The 19221-nt window shown below is 36.9% G+C and overlaps 1 protein-coding gene across 3 annotated transcripts in view; it reads left to right on the top strand.

Annotated features, from left to right (window-relative positions):
* The first annotated feature begins 3598 nt into the window (after positions 1-3598).
* Positions 3599-19221, top strand: part of LOC110061630 (uncharacterized) — a 29274-nt gene continuing 13651 nt past the window's right edge. Inside the window, exons 1-3 of one of the 3 annotated variants that reach the window (XM_089286534.1) lie at positions 3599-3850; positions 8750-8924; positions 11091-11282. The gene's annotated coding sequence lies outside the window, so the exon portion shown is untranslated. Of the gene's footprint in view, positions 3851-6063; positions 7057-8749; positions 8925-11090; positions 11283-12593; positions 12979-19221 lie in introns of those variants that run through there. The other 2 variants (XM_089286535.1, XM_089286536.1) reach the window with 2 other exon arrangements.

Genomic DNA, 19221 nt, shown 5'->3' with positions numbered 1-19221 from the left:
ACAAAACAACCTAAAAAGAGTCGATTCAAGGCTGGGTCAAAGTTACTTTCTAACGGTGGAAATACTTGGAAAGCTGAAGCAAACAGATCACTCTATGATCGTAAGTCAGCGAATTTAATTTTTTACAGCCATCTTTGGCTTGAACAGGGAAAACATTCATGTACACTGCTATATAGAGCAACTTAGAATTATTACAGTCCCTACATTCAGGTCGGGCCGGACGGGAAAATATTTGGCTCTTGGTCAAGACGTACGGACCGAGCGCAGCGCCTTCCGCACGTCATGAACTCGAGCCAAATATTTTCCCGTACGGCCCTCCCACTCAGTCAATAAGTACATATTATTATTTCCGCAGTCTTGGTTGAATATAATAATAATGTCTTTATTTATGTGACAGTGATCATACCCGATTGTGGAGCCCTCTACTAATTGGGGACACCTTAATTTTACTTACCACAATACTGTTTTAAAAAAAGTTATGAAGTCTGAGTGACGTTGCATTTCACATTATATCAAGGCGCGAAGTTTCTCACAAACGTTTTTCGTTTGAATACCCGTTTAGGCTACAGTTCCATACTCGCTGTGGATTTTTTTCTCATTTACTAGGGCAGACATCAGAAGGTTGAAAAGTAAAATTTTAAATTGTAGTTTTTTTCCTGCCGTCTCACACTCTCGTGCCCAGAACTTCCTGGTTTTTTGGTCGCGAGTCGAATTCTAAGCACTTCAATCCAAAATTAAACCTGATTTTTTAAAACCGTTCATACTGTTACTATGGTAACCTTTTGCGTCACGAAAATGGCTTAAATTTGTTTATCAAAGACTGACCAAATGTTTGATACCCAAATTTTTTCTGGTATCCTATGGAACCGAAATAATTTTTAATATGTACTCTTTTCTACAAAAAAAAAAACAAAACGTCTAATTTTCCAGCCGAGGTTTAAGACATAGTATGACGGTTCGGCGCATGTCCAAGCTAGAGGTAGCCCATCTATTTCCATTGTTTATAAACCAATCAGATGCCAGTAGATAATTCGTGCTTCGGGTCCAGAATAAAATCGTCGGGCCAAATAACAAATTCGATGTTCAATACTGAGTTAGAGATTTTCTTTGCAAATCCGTTGACATCTTCCGTGAATTTTGGGCATCAGTAATTCTGCAAACTTTCGTGTAACCGTATGGCTACAAAAACTGAAGCTCTTATTCTGCTTTCACAAAATTTTAGTCTGTTATTTCTGAAATACATGTAGCTGACACGAAAACGAAAATGCGTTTAATGTATGGAGTCGGAAAATAAGAAAGGAATTCTAATGAGAACTCTGTCAGGGAAATCACATGATCAACGTGACCTCATCGTTTTCGAAAAGCTCCGTTTCCAAAATGTTTTCCGTTCAAACGAAAACGCAAAGCCAACGTTTTGAAATTCCTCCGGTTTGAAGAGCGTTTTCGAAAAGCTCCGTTTTCGTGACGGATCAGTAGACGGTAGGCCTTACCGTAGAAATAAAGCTACGTTTTCAAATTTCTCCGGCGTACGTAGCGACTAAAGCAAAATTTCCACAAGACTTGATCGAAGCTAATTTTTCTTTTCTCAAAAAATGACAAATTGTTTGTTTGTACTAAGAGATCTCAACGGCACATTTGTAAAAGCTGAGATCAGGTTGTCAGTATAACAACTACATTGCTGTTTCACGTATTTAGCTATTAAATTTTCTAACCTAGTCCAGGACTCCCTCGGTAGCCCAATCGGTTACGCATCTGACCTGCTGTGCGGTCGGAAGGGCATATAAACGCTCGACGCCAGTCGGGGACTCCGCTTTTAGTTTTTTTTCCTCCACGTGTGAAACATGTGATGTGTAACAACTGACTTGAAAAAGGCTTTATGAAAAGGAAAACTTAATTAAAATTTTTCATGATGGTTTTCTTTAAACTTTATCGGAGTTAATTTGGCACAGAACCAAACTTTTGTCTAAGCTTTGGCAGCTATAAAAGGTTTGCTAAGACGGCGAGTTACTTTTGTTAGAAGAACGAAAATCCTTAGACTGGCTATAAGTTATCGAGACGCCAATCTGTTTCAGGTCTGAAAATTTTTGTTAATCCACATTTGTAAAAGCAAAATTAGTTTGTCAGTAACACCTATATTGTTGTTTCACGTATATAGCTATTAATTTTTTTAACCTTGTCAAGGAGTCCCCCGGTAGCCCTATCGGGTACACATCTGACCTGGTGTGCGGTGGGAAGGGCATATAAACGCTCGACGCCAGTCGGAGGACTCCGCTTTTATTTTTTCTTTCTCGTTTCAACCTGAATAGATGTATATATATTGTACAATCCTCTATTCTTCCTCTATTCTTCCTCTATTCTTCTTCTATTACTTCCGTTTGAAGTAAGTTTGATGTGAAAATGCTTTTCAAGAAAGGGCATCAACCCTACCTTACCGTAAAGTGCCAATGTACCCATGCCTTGATTTTTCTTAAGCCCTCTTTATTGGTGCGAAGTTAAAAACGATTATGCGAAGCCCTTAGAAAGGATGGAGATACCAGAGCAAATGGAACACCAAGCGTTGTAAACATATGATTTAACAGCCGACTTGGAAAAAGGTTTCTAAATGTGAAAAATTATTTAAAATTCTTCATAATGGTATTCTTTAAATTTTATGGGAGTTTGGCACAGAACTAGACTTTGGCCTAAGTTTTGGCAACTTGTAAAGGGTTTCATACAGGCCTCGTTATTGTTAGAGGAACGAGAATCATTAGAGTGGAGGGAAGTTATTGAGACACCAATCTGTTTTAGGTCTGAGATTTTTGTTAACGGCACATTTATGAAAGCTGAGATCAGGTTGTCAGTAACAACTACATTGTTGTTTCACGTATTTAGCTATTAAATTTTCTAACCTAGTCCAGGAGTCCCCCGGTAGCCCCCCGTATCTGTGCGGTCGGAAGGGCAAATTAACGCTCGACGCCAGTCGAGGGACCCCACTTTTAGTTTTGTTTTTCTTTGTCGACGTGTCAATTGAATCGATACATAAAAAAAACAAAAAAACAACAACAAAAAAAAAACATGGCGAACGGTGAAGACGAGCCTGAATTCGACGTAGACCAGTAACTCTAGGAAAGTCATAAATTTACCCTGTACAAAGACCTCGAGGGCTATTGTCCCTTCAAAACAAGCAGGAAAAAAGGCAAACGGCTTGGAAGAACTCTCGCAAAAATACAACTTTTCGCCTAGCTACCTGAAACGACACTGAGTTCATATTGAGAGAACCTCGCTGGCACGGAAAATTAAGAAGAAAATGACGGCCAGAAGTCGAAGTGGAACTTCGTCGAAATGCTAAATTATATTAAAGGCGCCATCTTTACTTACACACGACTAACCAATTAATTATACCATTACCAGTAGAATTCTGCAGACTTGCAACACTGTATTTTACTGCGAGAGAAGTTGGTCACAAACGTGGTAATACGAACAACAATGTGTTTCAACTTGTAATGCAACGATGTTGCGAGACAAGTTGAAGAAAAATGTTAACCGTATTACCGAACCTTAATGTAATGGCACATTTGTAAAAGCAGTACTAGTTTGGCCGTGTGTTCGTTTCCTTGACGCAAGAGAGACTGGGAACGAAAGAGAAACCCAACATGGCTGCGGAAGTTAAAATCTTATTTCTACGCCAAACAATCGACGAAGAGACTGCCTTTGGTGTTTTTAGCCTTTCCAAACGTATTTCGTGATGTGTATTTATATTTCAAGGTAAGAATTATGGCTGCAGCAGGCTGCAAAACACATAAAATGGGGACCAAGTTGACTGACCTTCGCAAATAAACAACAGCCCGGGAGGAAATGCAAAACTGTTAAGGTAAGGTTAAGCTTTAACTCAAAAGCTGTTATTTACGAATAATGGTTTTTAAACCTAGTCATCTTCTTTGTCTTTCCATTAGATAAGTTTAAGATTTAATTCGGTTAAATTGTAGTTCTCCAAGTGTCAGAAGTGTTTCACGTTACATCGCACACGTGCGCCGTTGTTTTGAGCAAAAATATCTGGAAGCTACTGTTTGTTTGAGTTAGTAGCTTGCAAAAAGAAATTTCGAACCCCTTAAGTGATGATTTTAGACATCAAGTAAGAAGTTAAAACGTACTTAACTCTCCCTCTCTCCCAGACCTTATTAGCTTACGGCGTTTTTTCTCACCTATTTGCACGTGTGCAAATCTCACATCTCAGAGGCTAAACTCAATGAAGAAAATGCCACCTCTTTATGCAAATTGATTTCATGAACTACTCAGTAATAAATCCATAAATATTGGTCAACTTCTACTCGATGAATTAGATTACTACATGCTATTCCTTAATATTATTTTTACCCTGATGTTATTAGTTAATGAGTTTACATTTAAGGACGGTGGCTACTAATTGCAAAGGTTTTTGCGCCAGGTTAGGACCATGTGGAAAAAGTAGATCTTTGCAAGGGCTGTTGGAATCCACAAAGAAAAATGGGGGTAGCCATGCATTTTTTTGAGATAATTAGCCTTGAATCTCAACAAAAATGCTGACATCAGCATTTTCCTAAAAAAAAAGAAGGAAAGGTTATTTCTTCACAGATTTCCATAGAATTTGCATATACATACAGAAAAGCAAACACATTTAAAAAGATCTTTAAACTACATGGCAAATGGTAACAAAAAAAAAAAACATTTTTGATATGTTTTTAAGGTAATTTCCCTGAAATAAAACTGTCAATAGACTTTTGTTCAAACTTTGTCCACTGAATATTTATCATATGAGAACTTAAATTATAAAATAAAAAAAGGGGGTGCCCATGCTCATTAAGGAGCAGTGAGGCATTGAAAATGTCCTATTTTAGGGTTATTTAATGCTTATTACAAGAACGCATTCCAAGTTGTTGTAAACTCTTTGTGAGCCCAGACTCATTAAAACATACCTCAAACCACAGTCAATACTTGTGTTGGACACATAAACTTTTTAAGTTTGATTTTGACAGACAGCTGAATACTTGTAATAATATTGGGACCAAATTGCTTGCCACGGCTATCAAACTGCAAAATAGAAAAGACTACAGTGCAGCTGCTACTTTCCTTATTTATTCAATTTTCAACAATAGAAATTAGATCAGTCTTTTCTCACGCAAAGCTAATGATTAGTTGATTAAAATGACTGGAAAAAAATTTGTGGTGCTCAAGCTCTTTAGTGAGCTATAGCCATTTTTCAACTGACAGAACTCAATATCAAGGCATATCTGCCATGTTTTCAATGTGCATGTGCACGAGCGTGCTCGAATAGCGCTATAAATTATACACAGTAAGGATGCGCAATGTAAATGTGAGAATCACCTTAATAACAAAATCGTTGCAAAAGTGCTGACAGCCTTCCTCTGGTTCAGCTAAAATACAGTCTAAATACCTTTTGCTGACAGCCAGAAACTAATCATGTGTTGAATAGACTTGCCACTTCCATTTCATAACATAAAATGTAGGGGTAACCAAGTGTTTTTTAAAGTTTTTGATCTTTTTTAAATACTTTTACGATGCCCGTTACATTTTTTCTGTCACCTCCCCAGTAAGTATGACATTTGCGTATCTTGCACTTGTTTTGTGCGTGCACTGCGCCATCTGCAGGTGCATGTTTACAGTTGGATTTCAGTATAATTTTCAACAGGTGACAGCTACATTTTCAGCAAGAAGATGTAAACAGTTAGTAGTTAGCGATATGCTGCTATTCTGGTGTTCCTGGTTTAAGTACAGGTTCATTAAACTTGATTTGGTCACAGTAGGAAAATTTTGCTTTCATTTTAGTTGTGTACGTGATAGCGTAGTTGATTGCGTCAATGTCAGCCCCAGCGCAGACGTGGAGCTAAACCATGGCTTATGTGATGCGTAGAACATTTGCGCACATACAAAAGTATGCACCGTCCTTAAGGAAACTTATCATAACCATGTTGTCCCATGTTATAAAAGAATTGGTTCATGCTTTTAGCTGTTTATATATATCGAGTTATGGATGCACTTAGAAAGTTTGAAGAGCACTCAAGAAGCCAGAGTTACTCTTAGCTGTGTCGTGAGCAACTCTTGCATTTACCTTGTGCCCTTCAAACTTCTCACATGCATCCAAAATTCTATATACATGTATGCACCCTAAGGCTAGCATAAGTGATAAGCTATACCTCCTGCATGCTTAAGGTGCACAAGTGGAGCCCCATACCTTAGAAAATATGGTAACCAAGCAATCTCAACAATTTCGGTTGTCACATGACTACCATACATCTGTACGCCAAGCCCAATATCTTGAAAAATAAGAGAGCAGCACCATTACCATAAGTGTGTCTTTGATATTGCACATCCATGTTGTGGTTAATTGACAGTTGTCAAAACAAGCTATCTGCTGACAAGTATCATGTGACCATATCGTGGGCTCAGGTTTAGATCTCATGGAGGTCGCATGCTTTTTTCTACCACAAAAACGAAGCCCTGCCCAACAACTAAATCTCTGTGTTGATCTTGGGTGAAACATAGAAGTTTTCTGGTAGGAGCATGAGCTTACTTAGCCATGGGCACCGCTGCACGAAATGAAAAGTATTTTTAATACTATTAAAAAGAAATTGATAAGGAGGTCATCAAAAAACTTTCAGTGTGACTGGATTTGGATGGAAAATAGTTTTTCATTCAAATGAAGATGTTTTCACTTGACTGAAACTGTTTTTCAACCACCCAAATGAAAAAAAAAAAAAAAATCACTTGCCTGCTGTCTTTACAAATTCGACCCTGGGTCTGTTTTAAAACTGAAGAGGAAGAGCCAAATTCTTTTTTATTCTACTTGTTTTTAATTTTACGTGCTTCTCTTTAAAATGATTTTTTTTTGGAGTTGGCAAGATGCAGTTTTAATAACGTTCGAGGAGTTAAACACAACCTTTGATGGATTGGAAGCATTGATTCAAGGATTTTTGAACATACCCAACGTGTAATTCAGGAAATAGCAAGCAAGTACACACAAACATGAAAGTGATAAAACTAAGAAGATTACAAGCAAGTCAGATGGATTTAAACACACCAGTGAGTGACTTCCATTTTTGGGTTCATGAATTATTAATGAGTTTGACATGGGCAAGCGGGGAGTGCCCTGGGCAAGCAAAATTTGAGAGCTTCTTGCCCAAATGGCAAGCTGGAATTCAAATTTTTTTCGAGCCCTGCTTGGTTCTGCTTATTGGGTATACTTTGTTAAAATTTAACTGGAAAATAGTATCGAAAACACATGCTGAACAATTACCTGCTCACAATAATTGATCATTTTTTAAGTTTCTGATCCAAGAAAAACAAATCCTCTTTTTCCTTTATGGCAATCAGGAGCTCTGCTTTTAGGCTTGGCTAAATCTATATAATTTATTATACTTTAGTCTTTGCAGGGAAGTTTTTATTATAATTATATTTGTAGCTACAGTGTCTATTTGGAATTAAAAATTTATTGTTCATTCTGCAATTGGACATTTTTGCCCTTCCTAGGAAGTGTTTTAGAATTGCAGAAATGATTTGGAATTAGTTTAAGAAGTTGGACTTTCAGTCTATTACTGAGGATTGTAAAACACTTCCTATATATGTACATGCACATGTATCTGTATATCTACTTGGCAAAAACTATATTTAGGGTAGTCAGTTAGTTACACATAGAGATCAGGAGTCATTTAAGAGTACCTTGAAAAATTTTATTCTATGCCCAGGAGCTTAGAATGCTTGTTTGCTACAGTGCACTTAGATGTATTGCAGACATGCTGCTTAGTTGATTTCAGTGTTAATTAACCTTGTCGCCTGGAGCAAACAAGTATCATTGACTTATTAGAAATTTTCAAATGTTTCACTCTTTAGTAAAGTTCTAAATGTCGAGCTTCTTGTTTGATTTTGGTAGATCCAGTTCCAATTGATCAAGTCCAAATATTCAGCCTTTCCTTTTGACTGCCTACATACTACCAAATTTCATTTAATTTTTCTAAATTCTGATATTTTCATTAATTTTTAACTTTCATTGAGTCTGTCCTGGATCCTCTTGCACATGACTTTTGCTTTCCTTAAGAAATTTTCATGCTTCATCAATTTTGCCGTTTTCCAAAAGCTGTTGTTAAAAACTAAGATTGAGTAATTTTGTGTGTTATAATTATTAGTGTTTGTAGAGCCTACATTCAATCCTGGTCATTACTTTTTCTGGGGCCATTTTCAAAAGCACTAAAAAGTGCACTTTTAAATGATTCAATTTTTATAGCAGCCACAAAGTACATTGCAAACAGCCACATGCTTAGGAGACTCCTCCAGTGAGCTTGTCAAACTCACAAATGCAGGCTCACATGGAGTGTTTCAGCTTCTTCACAGCTAGATCTTCTTCGAGTTTTCAAACAGTTTTTCTAGCGGCTTTGTGGCAGTTATTAAGTAGTCTTGAAGGGTTTTGTATCAGTTGTTTCAAGTGTTCCCCCATCCCATCCTCTATATTTCTGATCCAGTCGTGCCTGGAATGAGGTCTCATGGCTACTTTACAGGGATTTGCTGGCCACGGGGGCAGTATTCTATCTACTGGGGACTGGCTGGCCACAGTGGAAGCCCCTGGATACCCCAGGCACACACCTTGGTTGGGTTTATCTATTAGAAAAATATAAATTATGTCTTTACAATAAATGTTTTTTTTTTAACAATAGTCATTGGACTGAGTTCTTGATAATTTCACCATCAACAAGAATTTTTTCTGAATTTCTCAATTTTTTAGTCAGTAATGAACAAGACTGAACAGACAGTCGACAGACCAAGATGGGACATTGGGTACACCTAGATGGGCAGTGAACAAACTTGAATGCACAGTTGACAATATTGGTCTCATGGGGGAAAAACTGGATGGGCTCAACTCAACAACTCTGGATGACATCCATACCTTGACCAACCAGGTAAAATAATGCAACCAGTTTAAATTTAATATACTGTAAAGTACAGGTACAACCTGTATCTTGTCATACTTAATAATAATATTATTTTTTTGATAATAATCGTTGTCCGAGTTATTGAGAATTTCACCACCAGCGAGAATTGTTTCTTTATGTCTCGATAAAGAGGCCCTCTAAGTGAGGGCCACAAGTTTGTTTGTTAATGTCCACCATGATTTTGTGTTAAAGTGCAACTAACCTCCAATTTTTTGTTTTGCGCTTATATAAATTTCCTCATTTTTCTGATATAATTATCATTGTAGCTATTTTCATTAACTTTCTACATATTTTCAACTTACATATTTTCTGTAAAATTAACCCTTTCCGCAGCCATGACCATGCAATGGCGAAGAATGGGGCGAGTTGGGCTGTGACGTCATTGACGGACTGTCTAACAATGTTTTGCCTCTAAGAAAAATGTATGCGAATATGCAATAGTGTGATTCAAAATCGTTGCAGAATGCAAGGAAGATGTGTTTTTGGAGGGATTCGCAGTACAGCATGCTTAGGAGAGAGCAATCCTCTTCATTCAATACCTATATCCCAATGACACTCGTCCAGGAGCGAGAAAAAGCCAAAAGCAATGTGCAGACTCATGCGAAGTCAGGCATCGAGCAGTTCTTCGATCTCAGGTTTGCCTTGGCTATAAAAACCTAGGATTTCATCGCCTGCACATTCTTCCCTAGCTTCTAGTGCAAAGCTTGATTTTGTCAAAGTAGACACAAATGGTTAAGATAAGCTGGGAGCCATCTGACTATTCAATTCAAACGAGCCCCAGATGTCCCAGACCAAAATAATGGAAACTTCTGTAGGTGAGATAATTATACTGCAAATTATACGCATTGAGTTTTCTTTGTCCTTGAAATAGAGAGCTTTCTAAGCAAATAATCAACTTCACATATGTCCTACAATGAGGCAATTGAGATAAGTGAGGCTGCGAACTGCAGAACTAGCTATGTATTTGTGGATTTCATATACAACCACATGCGGGAGGCCAACAATCAGCACTGGAGTTTCTCATCTGCATACACAACTGTTTTGTTCTTTGAGCAATGAAATATATCTCAGTTACAAACTTAAAACAAATCAACCATTGATAAGTACATGTATATGAGAAAAGTAAAACAAACCATGTAGATTCGACTTTACTGAGGGAGATTGTAGTGTTGAAAGGAACCTAAAGCAGGAGACCCTGGTGGAGAGTGAGCTTGTTTTTGACCGAAACACAAGACTCGGGCTATGAGCGTATGTAAGAAAGACTTTTAAAACAAAAGAACAGTGAAGGAGGGATGAATCTAAGTATTTAACTGATACCATACTGAACGTTTGTCAAGATCTTGTCGAAGAGTTTTTAATTACTAGTATAAAAAATGCAACTTTGTGTAACTCGCAGTGTTTATGTTCGTACACGCTAATTGACTTTGTATACATACATGTTTGCACTTAGGAATAACAAAGTGAAAAGATGAATTTTTCCTCATTTTTTAATAGTTAATGGAAAATATGCTGTCGATGTTATGAATTATCAAGGGTTCGGTTAGAGTACTAAGAGAAGTATTCTGTGCAGATTAGTAGATTAGCCAAATGGGCCGACAAATTGTTGAGCTTGACTTGCAGTGTAGCGGGCTCGACTGGCAACCCACTCTTCGAAATAAAAAAAATATATTTACATCATAGCCATCCTAATCGCAGCTAGACTCTGAATTGTATTCTAGATGATAGAGTTCTTTCATTTAACAGTCTTGTCCATTTTTGATAAAATATGAAGTACAAATACCCCAAATGCGTTTTCACAGTGCTTGAAACCCAGTCAAATGTCTCTTGAGTGTTTTGAGCCATATCCTTTGATGACGTCACAAGAAGCCCAACCCACTCAGAGATCCAACCATGCTCGGTCGTGGGGCAAGAAATTACAACTTTAAGCGCTTGTAGAATCGCGGGGATTGTATCAATCAAAATATTTTTTGTTGTTGAAGTAATTGGGAAAACTAGTAGATTTCATTAAAGGAAAAACAAAAATTGGGGGCTAGTTGCACTTCAACCCTAAATAAAGGCTTCATCTCGTCTCGTCTCGTCTTGTCTTATCTTATCTTATCTTATCTTATCTTACATGTATCTTATATTACTTAGTTGGCAATCAGCAAGCTTGGAAACACAGCGGACAAACCAGGATGGGACATTGGATACACCTAGATGGACAGTGGACAGACATGAATGTACAGTGGGCAATATTGGACACATGGTGGATAAACTGGATGGGCATGAGTGGACAACTCTGGGTGAACAGTGGAAACCAAAACCATTCAGACCTTGACTAACCAGGTAAATACACTGTCTTGTAACCATCTTGGATCAGGTGTACTAAAGACATCCACAGTCGAGTGTCAATCGATACTCTCAAATGACATCTTGATCTGTACTCAACCGAGGTCCCGATCCATACTTGGTCGACACTCATTCGACACTTGATCAACAGTCAGTCAATAGTCAGCTGAGTGTCGACCAAGGTGTTGGTAGAGTGTTGATTGGGTGTTGATCGAGTGTTGATCGAGGTTATCAATTGACACTTGACTCGGATGCCTTTAGTACGCATGACCCACCATCTTTGCCAGGAATTCTTGCTAAAATTTTAGATGAAGCAATCTGAACCTGAGAGAATCTCCTCATAGCTCTCATTGCTTTGTAACACCTTTCCATAATATATGATAGATGTTGTACTTCCATGTAAAATTAGACAGGAGGTCAATGCTTTCCATTCAACCAGGAAATCTTTGGTGCAGAACATTTGAAATATGGTTTTCATGACATGTACCACCTTTTTGAAAGCCTGTAATGTGTGCTTTTCAGAAGTGCATTTATGATATTCATACAATTGATAATATTATTTTCATGCTTGCAAATCAAGCCAATTAGAACTTAAGGGGAGTTTTGAAACCCAACATTTTGAAAGAAACATTAATTACCAAGCTAAAGTGAAATTTTTCAATGGGGAAGGAAGGATTTAAACTGAAAAATCTCCATGAGAGGGATATCAGAGCCCATTACACAGAGTTTTCATATGCATTGTACTCATGGGTTAACCTTTTCCTGTATCTTTTTTTCATTGTTTTATTCCAAAAAATAGAAACTTCAGATACAGGTAATAGTAATTGACCGTAAGGCGTAGTATGGGACATGGATGCCCCTTGTGATATTCTCTATATTGTGTACACCAACATGATGGAAAAAGTCTGATACAGTAACATTCAAAATTTTCTGTTTCCAGCGTACATGTAATGTTCACTTGTTTTAAATACAAGAGTTGTGCATGTATGCAGCAATATTCCTGATCAAACTTATTTGAAATATCACACCAAGACAAACAATATCTGGTAATTTAGTACTAAGTAGTAACATTCAAATGTTTTATTTATGGTTGAATAACTGTTAAATGTACATGTATTGCATACTCATTGACTAATAAGAGACCATTCACACCGATGATGCCATCACAAGCCAAGTAAGTCTTGAAAATTTTTCCAAACTTCTTACAACACTTTATTTTAGTGTTGTCAGTTCCTGATTGAAGTTTATTAAGCAATAAAATTATGTATAAAGGGAAGGGGGTGGGGAGGAGGAAGAGAATTCGGTGGAAAAAAAATGGAGTGGGGGGAAGGGGGAGGGGAAAAAGGAACGCCTGCTATAAAGACCCCTGTTGGTTCATTTTTGCGGTCGTTGGCGGCCGCAAATTCTGATTGGTTAATCAGACAATAGGCCAGGTTTGTGAAGTAATACGAAAACAACCAAAATGGCGGCCAAAGTGGATGTGCTAGCGAGAACTTTGGCTGATTTGAACATCGTCGCTCGTAGTGAATTCAAGTTAAAACTGGAGTAAGAAGTTGCAGTAAAATCTCTTCTGGATGGAAAAGATGTATTAATGGTGTTGCCCACAGGATACAGCAAAAGCCTCATATTTCAAATGTTTGTTCGTGCCAAGGACTGTGTAAAATGGGGTTGACTAGTCTACACGACTTCTAAGGTTTGTGGCATTTGTACATTTCCCATTCTCTGTTCGGTCAATCGACCTTTTTTTTGTAGCTTCACCCGTGTTTATGAAGGGCAGTTCATGTTGTGTAATAAAGAGGAATTTTAAGTAGAATTGAGCCGTTAGATCCTGCTATGGCAAATTTTTATATGTCATAGGTTGGCATGGTTTCCGCTGCTGCCGCTGCTGTCTGCATGTTGCTTCGTACAGTTTGACACCTGTAATTTGCCATGTGTTTATGCATTGTTTAGGCTCATTTCTATTGCAAGATATGCTTTTAAGTCTCCACGAATTTGCTTTTGAGGGACAAAATATGAAATTTACCATGAACATGTTCCTCACTTGCATTCTATATTGAGACGCCGGGCTGGGCTGTGATTAGAACTGTTAGCAAGTACAGTATGTAGATCCTTATCACCGATATCATATTTGTTCTCGTACTATTTTCTTTGGAGATGCCATAGCTTTACTTTGAGAAAGCTATACATTGAGAACTTTGCGCTAGTGGCAACTACAGACGTACAGAGCATTCTAGAAATACCGGCAACTGATGAGATCCACATGGAGGATCGAAACCATGGTCTTGCCTGAACTAAGTCGAGCAATGGCATGTACAACACACAAAACAGTCAACAGGACTTGTGTGTAAACAGCTTCATTTGAATCATGTGGTGCTGGAACAACCAAAGGAAAATAGATTTTCAAATGAAAGTTTGAAGTAAAGGAGTAAAGTTTACTCCACAAAATCTGCAGTTGCTGTTTTTTTGAATGTCTATCTTTGGTTTTCTTTCTCATTTACAAACCTTTGTGGGAGTTGCTGACATTACACGGCTTGAAAATTTTTCTCACAATGCTCACTGTTATGAATATTTTTTCACGCCTTCCCGTGTAAAGGCAGTCATGCAGAAAGGTGCACGTCTTATTCTGATTGGTCATTGACATGACAGCTCTCTTAATCCGATTACCGTAAAACAGTGGGCGGAGATGCAAAAGAAGCGGCTTTTGTAGCAGGTGTTCCCTTCCCCGAATTCTCTTCCTCCTCCCCCACCCCCTCCCCTTTATACGCCTGCTACGCAGGCTATAAAATTACATGCAAATAGTGTTTCTTTATCCATAATTAGCCTGTTGCCATGGAATTGTGAAATCATGTGACCAAACAGTTGTCAAACAAAAAGTTTCCATTTATATTTTAGGTAAAGTGTGACCACTATACATGTGGCTTTGAATGCTGTTTCTGTGAGAAAATATTGAATTCAGCAATTGGGCACTTCGTTCTTCTCTCTCTTAGGCTAAATTTGTTGGGAGAAAATTACCAAAATTGCTTAAGGTCGCTCCTTATTAGAGTATTTACGAACACCCTCCCTATAGAGGGAGAGTTAGAAAAGGAAACTTAGTTAATTTGTCTTAAAGTTTTCCCTGTAGAGATTTACTAGTATGGGTGCTGTTAAAATAAGGCTTATTTTTTGGTTGTCAATTTTTGGATTAAGGCCATTACCATGGCAACATCTGATCTAATAACAGGCAGATATATTCCTCATTTTGGTGTAAACTCCTTAATATTTATACTCTCCTTTGGTGAAATTTTTTCATACTCTGCCACATCGTGGAAATGATATTGCCTGACATTTTGAATTGATAAAAAGTCAAGGTTGTTCAGTCGGTTTTTCCAATATCCTGTAATTTGTCATTCTTATAAATATATTAGATTAGTATTGCATAAAACGTACAACAGTTTTTAAAGACATGTTTCGGCATGCTTATGCCATCTTCAGTTTAATAGAGTGACTAATGATACGTGACACAAGTTATATACTACAAAATATGAATAAATTATTTACAATATGCATTACAAAACAGTGGAAACGGAAATTACAGAGTTAAAAAGGTGTTGAAGTGATGTAACTGTTTGTTAAGGTCAGGTTTGTTCTTACTAATATAAAAGGCTTCTTTAAGTTTAAGATCAATAGAGCTATTCGCTGAGTCTAAGATGCGAAAACAAGAAGGTGTGTACATGCCCCTGCATGAAGAAAATTGAGAAAGATGTTTAAAAATATGCGAGTTTTTATCGCTTACTGTATGTTCTTTAATCCTGGTAGAAAAATGGCGACTGGTTTCACCAATATAACAGGAATTACATCCCGCACAAGTAAATTTATAAACTACCATGGATTTTAGAGCATCAGGAGTACGATCTTTAAAACTGAACATATTCTTGATTTTGAAAGAAGTAAAAATTAATTTGATATTAAGATCCGTTTCACAAAAACGTTTAAGTAATTGCCGTAGTTTGAGTTCCGTTATTCTAGAGTACTGGCCGATAAAAGGAAGCTTAAAATAGCGTATATTGTTTACATCATTAACGTTGCGGCTTTTTTGATCAGAAGGCTTGTTAAGATACCGCTTGAAGGTTTTTTCAATGATGTGTGAAGGAAACGAGTTACGTTTTAGAATGTCCGAAAGCTTGATCAAATCGTTTTCAAAACCGGAAGAAGTGTTGTTGATTTTATAAGTTCAGTCAATGAGAGTACGGACAAGGCCAATTTTATAGCGAAACGGAGTGAAACTAAAAAAATTTGTTAAGAGACCAGTGTAGGTTTTTTTATGAAAAACTGAAAAAACGCAGTAATGCGAAGAGTTGTCAATCAGAACATCCAAAAAGGAAAGTTTACCGTCGTTCTGTTTCTCGAAAGTAAATTTGATGTTGGGATGTTGAGAATTGATGAATTCAAAGAAAGACATGGCATCCTGCTCATTTTTAAAGACGCAAAAAGTATCGTCAACATAACGCCTATAGAGTAAGATGTCGGCCTTGTTAAAATTATTTAGCCATGTTTCTTCATGAAATCCAAGAAAAAGATTAGCTAAAATAGGTGCTAAAGGGGAGCCCATAGCTACCGACATCTTACTCTATAGGCGTTATGTTGATGATACTTTTTGCGTCTTTAAAAATGAGCGGGATGCCATGTCTTTCTTTGAATTCATCAATTCTCAACATCCCAACATCAAATTTACTTTCGAGAAACAGAACGACGGTAAACTTTCCTTTTTGGATGTTCTGATTGACAACTCTTCGCATTACTGCGTTTTTTCAGTTTTTCATAAAAAAACCTACACTGGTCTCTTAACAAATTTTTTTAGTTTCACTCCGTTTCGCTATAAAATTGGCCTTGTCCGTACTCTCATTGACCGAACTTATAAAATCAACAACACTTCTTCCGGTTTTGAAAACGATTTGATCAAGCTTTCGGACATTCTAAAACGTAACTCGTTTCCTTCACACATCATTGAAAAAACCTTCAAGCGGTATCTTAACAAGCCTTCTGATCAAAAAAGCCGCAACGTTAATGATGTAAACAATATACGCTATTTTAAGCTTCCTTTTATCGGCCAGTACTCTAGAATAACGGAACTCAAACTACGGCAATTACTTAAACGTTTTTGTGAAACGGATCTTAATATCAAATTAATTTTTACTTCTTTCAAAATCAAGAATATGTTCAGTTTTAAAGATCGTACTCCTGATGCTCTAAAATCCATGGTAGTTTATAAATTTACTTGTGCGGGATGTAATTCCTGTTATATTGGTGAAACCAGTCGCCATTTTTCTACCAGGATTAAAGAACATACAGTAAGCGATAAAAACTTGCATATTTTTAAACATCTTTCTCAATTTTCTTCATGCAGGGGCATGTACACACCTTCTTGTTTTCGCATCTTAGACTCAGCGAATAGCTCTATTGATCTTAAACTTAAAGAAGCCTTTTATATTAGTAAGAACAAACCTGACCTTAACAAACAGTTACATCACTTCAACACCTTTTTAACTCTGTAATTTCCGTTTCCACTGTTTTGTAATGCATATTGTAAATAATTTATTCATATTTTGTAGTATATAACTTGTGTCACGTATCATTAGTCACTCTATTAAACTGAAGATGGCATAAGCATGCCGAAACATGTCTTTAAAAACTGTTGTACGTTTTATGCAATATTTATCATTATTGCTAGTATTACGACCATATTAGATTAGCTCTGACAGATTTTAACAAAAATAGGGTATTTTATAGGAATTGTATTTGGCTACAATTGGGCCAAATCCTCATGTTGACGTCATAAAAATCTTTATTTTATATAAAAATCCTTATGTTTTCCTTTGAGCATGCACAGATTACTTGAGCTTTTGTCCTATGCGCGTGTGCAATCGTAATACCATAGGGAGTGTAACGGTTTCTTAAGTTAGAATTGAAATCTCGTTCTCCCGGGTTGTTTGCACGCGCAGTCGAAACTCCTTAGAACACTGGCAAGCCAGTATAGGAGAACAATCTTTACTTTATTGTCTTTAATCCTAATCTTGAGGCCTCAGGGCGTTTTCATACGAATCGAAGCAAAGCGGTCAACTGAAATAATTACATCAAGAAATCACTAAGTATCATTGCGTTTCTAACTTAGAAAGTAATCACAATGATTATGCCATGTGCACATGCTAATAGAGAGCCTTGAGAGCGGTTAAAATCACGTTTTAGGGGCACACGCTTTAGGTTGGTGGTCAACAATAATGGGCAAAACAGTGAAAAAGTGATGTACAACAAAACAAAAAGAAACTGAGGAGCAATTGCCAAAGCGTGACTACAAGGAAACACTCTTGACAGACATGAAATCTAAAATTGAAAGTTTTTGATTTAGGATCCCTGGATTAAACCATTTCCTGTGAAAAGGTTGCTGAGGAGTCCATGCCTTTTGGGGATTGACACCTTGATGGTTTCATTTATTTAAAAATCTCTATTTCCCTATAACACGCCCATGTTTTAATATTTTATTTTCATTTTTTTGAAAATTTTACCTTATTTTATAAATAATGAACATTGATTTGGTTGAAAAAAAGAAACTTTGGCAAAAGTAGCCCTGCAAAGGTTTCAAGTAACCTTAAGTCCATACCAGGTTCTAACTTTAATTTGGAATTTGATGAATGAACTCTGTATTGTGCTGTGTTCAAAGTACTATATTCTCATGCCAGTGGACTGAACTTGGTAATAATTCAGCAAATTTTCAGGAATTTTTGAATAGAATAAATTCGGTTACAGTTCTAGAAATTCCACTTCAAGTGTCATTCAATATGTAGTTTGAATTATGACATTGTGATTTTTGGAGTCGTTTTGGTTAAAAGATATTGTAGTTTCCTTGCAATTTTGCCTACATGTGACATTTTCCATCATTGGAATGGAAAGTACGCTTGATTATTATTGCTTTCTGTATCTAAAATGCCCTAAAATAAAAGAATTTATTTGTCATAAATTTAGTGCTTTTTATATCCTCTCACTGATGATAAATTTCATCACACTATTATCAAAGTGGATCTGCTGGCACTGCCGAGTGGATCCTAAGCTACTGTAACAATGTTATGATGCACTTTATTGTCAATAAGAGGAAACACACACAAAAAAGGTTGTGTCAATAGGTTGGATAAAAGTAAGAATTTGTTAAGCATTCATCTTTAGGATTTCATTCTTTTTATGGAACAAATGTAGCTCTCAGGATCAAAAACAATGACCCTTCTCTGAGAACTAATTTAAGGACATTCACGCTAATTGTTTGTGCGCATCCTTACTGCGCACACGAATTCACACGCCATGTCATGCATGAAAGCGCACTAAGTAATAAAATGAACTATGATAGGGCAGATGGCCATTGCTATAGCTTTGCCTGGATTTAACGATCTTGGACATTTGGTGACTCCTACTTTTCTTTCCAGATACAGATTTTATTTACAATTACCTTCAAATTGTCCAGAAATGAATAACAAATCAACGTGGGAAGTTAAAAAAAATTCAAGATTTCTGTCTATGGGACATCGAATCCTGCCATCTTGTGGCTGCAAGGTGCGTGAAACTAAGGTCGCTAAATGTGAACTTGTTCTTTAAGGAACCTCACCAGTTGACTAAATTCACTTAATAGGTCCACTTAAACAATATTTGGCAGAGAACATTTCACTTCAAAGATCTAATTGCAACATATTTTAGCTTACACACACTGTGGCCTTATTCGCTAACAAAACCCGATTTTTTCAGATTTAGGGTGTTCTTTCAGGCATGTTCTCTCCAAAACGAAGTCGGTGACCCCGCATTTTTTTAACATTTCTGACATAACTAACTCATCATCTTACAGACTTTTTTTTTGAGGTGAAAGTTTCAGAAAAAAGTCAATGTTGGAAAATTTTCACACAAACGTCCTTAAGTTGGA

This window comes from Orbicella faveolata, unplaced genomic scaffold (genome assembly GCF_042242905.1).
Source record: "Orbicella faveolata isolate gen_17 unplaced genomic scaffold, um_ofav_v1 contig_14, whole genome shotgun sequence".
Lineage (NCBI taxonomy): Eukaryota > Metazoa > Cnidaria > Anthozoa > Scleractinia > Merulinidae > Orbicella > Orbicella faveolata.
Note: the sequence above shows the minus strand (reverse complement) of the source record. Positions and strands in the feature narration are given on the sequence as shown.